This window comes from Eupeodes corollae, chromosome 1 (assembly GCF_945859685.1).
Source record: "Eupeodes corollae chromosome 1, idEupCoro1.1, whole genome shotgun sequence".
Lineage (NCBI taxonomy): Eukaryota > Metazoa > Arthropoda > Insecta > Diptera > Syrphidae > Eupeodes > Eupeodes corollae.
The window spans coordinates 309,056,002-309,062,963 of NC_079147.1; positions in this window are offsets into that span (position 1 = coordinate 309,056,002).

Consider the following 6,962-nt stretch of genomic DNA (forward strand, 5'->3'; position numbering starts at 1 on the left):
TGCTGTCAGTGTGATTAATTTGCAATTAAATATGGAAAGCAGGGGGCGTAAGGGAATCATTAAACACTGACAATCATCCTGACTTGACACACAAGATCGCTTTAAGGTGGTTTCGGTTTGATTAAACTCTGATGTCGCATGGAAATAAATGACTGGCAAGCCATCGTAGGCCATTTTGGCAAGTCCTCATTAGACTCACGACCTTTTTGACTCTGATTCCATATAAAGAAACAAGAATTGAATAGAAAACAATGGAAACATTTTGGACACAATTATTTAAATGAACTCCCGAAAGTAAAAGAAAAGTATAGAAAACACGTAATAAAACAACAATTTATGATCCTGGTTTTTATCTAGCTCAATTTTATAAACGTACACAATTTGTTTCATTATATGGCGGGTAGATGGCTTTTTTGTGGTAAGGTAGTGTGAACTGCAGTTGATGGAAAAGGAATGGATAATGTTTAGAGAGTAAACATACATAAGGGAAAAAGAGAAAACTTTATGAACATTTATATTCTTGGATCTACATCTTTTCATTTCGGAAGAAAATCCCATCTTGAAATTATCTACAAATGTTAATAATGTTGTTTAAAAATACCATCTCCGCACTTGAGTACATTCTTTCACTTGTGTACTGTGGCTATAAACCCAAAAAATATGCAGATACACGTCTTTTAGTATTACCTAAAACATTACCTTGGACTTCATTCCAAGAAAAACATTTGAAATTCGCATTGCGTTAGCAGACAAAATATGAAAGGTCTTACATAAAAATAAAATCGATTATGACAGAAAACACATCATTACAGTAAATTTAATATTGATGAAGATTTTGACATCTGGCTGGAGCTTGTAGGGTTTGACAGCTAGAGAACTGGCCTCTGGGTGTTAATTCAATGAACTTCATTTTTTAGATTAGACCTAACGAGAAAGATATAAGGGCGAATACACACTAGCTTCTTCAAAAACAGTGCTGTTTTTTCACTACTCAGATAATAATGCCTTTCTATCTTTTCTTACGCAATATTCCTAATCGATGTCGACCGTGTATTTTTCCATGTTCCATCCCACTATCTGTTTCTACCTCTGCCACCACTTCTATACGTAGTTACTTTGTTTTTTTCCACTTGTTAACATTTTTCTAAAAGAAACAACAATAAAAAAAGTTTTATTGTTCATTGTTTGCCTCTTAAGTAGAAAAACGCTTAAAAAGAAAAAAAAAATCATTGTCATGGTTTGCGGTAATGGCGGTGATTTAATGCACACAACAATGGCATAGCAACACATTGCACCAAATGCATTTTGCAACGAATAATAAAAGTCACTTGAAGCTATAAGGCAAAGCAATAGCAACAAAATACTTAAAAAAGCAACCCTAATAACAAAAGTACGAGAACCGTGAAACAAAACCCTCACCCTCCTCACGTCTCACTCTGCGACCGCATTCCGTAAGCGACTTTTTACGCATGCACTAATGCATTCTCACCTCTGGACTCATATTACAAACGTTACGTTAGCTTGGCGACTTGATGTCTGTCCAACAACTCGGCTCGCTAGTTGCTAGTCGCTAAGCTGACCGGCCGGCTTTCATGGCGGGTGTTCTTTACCCTCGATCCCCGGCACTCCCTTCTCTATTCACCACTGCTGATTACTATTTTCTGTGTCCATTTTTGTGCTGCTACTCAAATATAATTTTTCCATATGGACGTCAGAAGTGCATATACATTTGTGATGGGATATCATTTATAATCAGAACAGACAAATGGTCGCCTAGCCGTTGCTGTTGCCGGCCGGCCGTTACGAAAGTTACAACCGAGCACCAGGCTTGCCAGATTGAGCTATTTATCAGAAACTGAGCTATAGATATTGTTCCAAAATTGTCAAAGAAAAATTAAGTTTGACACTTCAATCATAAATGGGCCCTAATAGCCCAAATCTAATACTGGCTTATATTGGCTATTAAAAAGTTTGTACAATCATTCAAAATATCGACTGCCTTCTTAGAGCAGCTTACAGATTGTGGTACTTTAGACTTCATCTACTTTTATAAACAAAAAATGTATATTGCTTGATTGAAATTGGGCTATTTTGGGCAACTTTTGCTGCGGCTCGCATTTTAGGATACAAATGCTTTCAAATTGGGCTATGCCGAGCTATGTAATTTATGGCAACCCTGGTGAGCACCACCGCAAACTTCTGTTAGATTTTTTTGTTCAATATTTTTTTCCACGAGATTCATTACGCATGCACTTGTATGAGTTTTGATTACACATAATGCTTTGAGCATTAATCACAGTATTTTTCCATTTTCTTCCATTCAATCGAAATACTGTGAGTACCTTAGCAAATTTATATCAAAAGAATCGCCGGTTGACCGCTACTTGTATATATTTTGTTCCATTTCAAAGGGAGATACCCATATAAAGTGAAGTTCGTAACGTAAGAACTGCAAACACCTTGAAGTAGTATTGTTCCCTTCTCACTCTCAGCCTTTGTATTCCAAGGTGATTATTTAGAATATAGAAACAGCTAAGGCAACAAATAATCATGCAATGCATTGCATGAATAATTACAGGGTAATTAATTGCAGCGGTACGTTTAATGTGGATATTAATCGATAGTTACAGCTCATATGCAGGTAAAGACAGAGGGAAGTATTTAATTGTTGTAAAATTAAAATTAAAACGTTTGAAAAATAAACTGAACTTTTGAATAGGTTTCAATACGAGAAGTACTTAAAAAGGTCAAATATGAGCTTAAAATTTAATTTATGTTAAATGTCAATTCAATTATAAGGAGGGTATTTGTATTAGTTTTAATAATTAAAGTTTTGTTTATTTTATTTCGTAGATTTGGTTTTTCTGTGAAACGTCAAACTGAGCACACAATGGGCGCAATCACTAAGTCACGTAATCAAGTTTTTCTGATTGGCTAAATGCGATTATAAAATAAGATACAATTTCTCCTCCGACACCTAGTCTAAGAACTTCGGCTTCAAAAATAGTGAACATTTTGACATTTCAGTTCTCAAAGCCCAACGTGACAAATCTAGTTGAATTTTGACTAAGTACAATAATGAATGCAATAACATGTCATTTCTATTGATAAAGTAGGCCTTTAATGTCTAGCATCATTACGGTTTCTCAACACGTCTCAGGCTTTTATTGGCTTAAAAGTGAGTTAAAATGTTAGTTGTAAATTTTAAAAAAAAGGGTAGGATACGGCAAACTTGAAAACTTGTATCCAATATTTTACAGTATAATGTAATTTGGTTTTAAGAACTTCCAAAAGTAGTTTTTGCATTTCTTAACAGAACTGTCAGCTTAATTTACCAACTATAAAGTTTGTTTTGTATGTGATTTTTTTTATAATAAGAACACACTTAAGGGGATATTACTACCCTTATTATGCACAGGCACAGTGTGAGCACTAGGAAGTGGAGAGAGGGTTTAAAAGAAGACGTTGGTGCATATTGGTTTTGAACTCCTAAATATTGCAATGACTAGGAAAGACAGAGTGTGGTAAGGTATTCCACATTCGCGTAGTACGGCTAAAGAACAAATCTCTGTATTTAACAGTACGGCCGAAGTTGGACTCGATGGTATACTGATGAGCATTACTAGAAGCGCTAGTATTACGGTTGAACTGTTTAATTGGAGGAATGCAGCTGGCCATTTCACTAGAGCATAAACCGTTAAAATAACGGTAAAAAAGCGTCAGACAAGAGACCTTACGACGATGTTCAAGTGAAGTAAATGAACTTATGATGATATTATCATCTACCAATTTAAATGCTCTTGCATCGCCTAGGGAAACCTAAACACAACTTATGGCATTTTTGGCGATATTGCTAAAGTGATCGTTCCACAAAAGGTGGTTGGTGATACAAATACCGAGAATATCGAAATGTTCAGTCTCCTCGATGCAAGTGCCATCCATGGATAATGGCAAAGGGTGAATATCTTGCCAAACGATACAAGACAGCACTTGGTTTTCCAAGCATTAAATTCCACGCGGTTTTTATTCCCCATTGTACAATGCTGTTTTGGTCGGAATTTAATGAGTTTATCATATTTTGTCGTTGCAGTTCCACATCCGAAGAATAGGGATGTGAGTCTAAAAACGAATATGAAAAGCTTAGAGTACTATGGTCTGGTCAGCGAAACAATATATTGGATTAGAAGTTGCAGACAGGACATCATTAATAAAAATGGGAAAGAGTGTTGGAGATAGAACAGAGCCCTGGGGAACACCAGCACTTATTTTATGGGCTTCAAATACTACTTGTATCGAACGATCCGAGAGGTAATTACTAATCCAATGAATCAGGGATTCATGAAAACCGAAAGCACGCATTTTCGATAAAAAGAGACTGATGCCAAGCCCTATCAAAAGCTTTTGAAATATCTAGTTCAATAATGTAAAGATTTGCTCCACTATTCGGTGAGATGAACCATGAGATCACCAGTGGAGCTTTTGCTTCGAAAGCCGTAATGTCTGTCATTATGAAGCTTTCGATGTTTAAGATATTTCTTGAGCTGATAATTAATCAGCGTATCCATGACCCTGGAAAGGAGGGACGTAAGTGCAATCGGTCGACAATTCGAGGGTGAGGAAGATTCGCATTTTTTTAGGAATGGGCTGGACAAATGCAGTTTTCCATCCTCTCAGAACGAGACCTGAGGAGTAAGAAGGATGAAAAGCTTACGCAGTGGTTTTGCCAGCGTTGAAAAACACCTCTTCAGAACAATAGCGGGAATACCATCCGGATTAGCGAAATTATGCGTGTTTAGATCTCCATGGACTCTTGCCACAGTACGAGTGCGAAAAAAGATTGGTTCCATAAAATCACTAATTTGCTCAGGTACAGGCAAAGTCACAACACTCACTGGTAGCGTAAAATTGGCGGCGAACTGCCTAGCAAAGAGATAAGCTTTCTCTGAAGAGCTAAAAAATGGAGTGTCATTGACAACGAGCGTAGAAACCAAGGAACAACAAGAATTACTCATATTTTTTACAAATGACCAAAAATGTGTACTGCCTTTGGGACATTACAGTAATTTTTTTCATGTAAAAATTTGCTATGTCCAATATAGGCTGGCTTGCTTCAACTTTTTCCGGTTTTCCTCAGTTGGATTGGCTTTAAAACAACAGAAACTTACTGATACTCTGATACTTTTAACCCTGTTCGGTATAAAAGTTCTCATTCCCAGGAGAATTAAACTTTTGATCATATCAGCGCTGGTGTCAACGTCACTATCGAGGAAGCATAGTGACTAGTTAAAGATCCTGAAGTAATTATTGAGACCGTCCCAGTTGGCTTTCTCGTATTGCCAAACGGTTCTCTTAGGAGCTCTTTCTTTAACTGAACAGTTTTGACACGAGAAATTTGCTGATATAACACAATGGTCAGATGTGCCTAGAGGAGATAGAACACTAACAGTGTACTTATCAGGGTCAGAGGTAAGAAACAAGTCAAGAGTGTTTTCTGCTCGACCTTCAACGTCCGATATTAGGGTGGGTTCGTTGACCAGCTGAGTTAGGTGGTTCAACTCAGTGAAGATTTCTGCACAGACTCCATCGGGTGTTGTCTGGCCTGAATGTTGAAGCCTTGAAGAATTGTGTACATTGAAATCGCCCGTAACAACGATTTCAGTGCGAGGATAGGACGAAACAATTCTTTGGATGGAATCAGACAAGGAATAAAATTCACGAGAAGTTGATACTCTGTCTAAATTTGGGCTTCGATAAAGGAAGCAGTAGTGAATGATTTACTTATTTGCGGATAATTTAAACCACATATAACTAAAAAAGGAAATGGTGCAAAGACCATATTGTTGTAAGAGCTGATAAGCAACATCATTATTAATGTATATGGCGAGGCAATGGTGGGAAAAGAATAAAGGCACCAAGCTATACCCATGAATAAAAAATTCAGCAGGATCGGAATCCTCACCTACTTTGGTTTTACTTAGTGCCAAAACAGCTGGCCTGTATGAAACAGTATGGCGGTATGCCAACAACAAATTCGCCTTTAGCTCACGAATATTACAATAATGTACTCTGAATTGTCTAGTCATTGCAAAATAAAAAAATGTGTAAAACCAAAACAGATAAAATGTAGAATAAAATTCATTGAATTGAAACACAGAAAAAATACTGCTAGTGTTATGCCTTAGCAGTGACGTGACCGATCCGACCCTGTGATGCAAAACAGTAATTTTAATTCAAATAATCTGCTGATGCACAAACTTGCATATGCATTAATTCCAATTGTAATGAAAACTTAATACATAAACTAGTCTGCGCAACTGTGGAAGAAATTTACTTTATTCGATAAATAATCTTTAAGCATTCAAATTGAATTATGATTTTTGGCAATATCACAATAACACGACGAATTTTGACTTCAACTGTGAGAAAATCTCGGGCGTATAGAAACTTTTCAAAAAATGTGAAATGAAAACTTCTTTTTTCGTGGATCATACCTATAATAATTCTGATAATAGTATAATTTGTGCTCTTGAGCAGTTTTTGTTCAATTTGTGTGAATATGTATGACCATTATAGTAAGCAAAGTAAAATAGCATTATATGTTTATAAATCATTTAAGCCCAATCGAAAATGTTGTCTTATTTTAAATTGATGTTACGGAAAAAACTACTCCAATCCTTTTTTAAGAAGATTTCACAACTATAGGAGCTGGCAATAATCTTTAAAGCTTTCATTCATCAAAAATTGGACTACAACTTACATCTTTGGACAGGCTCCCCAATTTCCTTTAAACAGAATATAAAAATGAGCTCTGAAATGATAGGACATTTTTTTGCCGCACATCAAGAATGTAGAATGCTTAAGCAGTTTGTGTTTTTCCCACCCATTTTAAAATGCAAACTTTAAAAACCTATGTACACCGGTATCTCCACCGAAATTCTCCCTTAAAACATAATTGTTGGAAG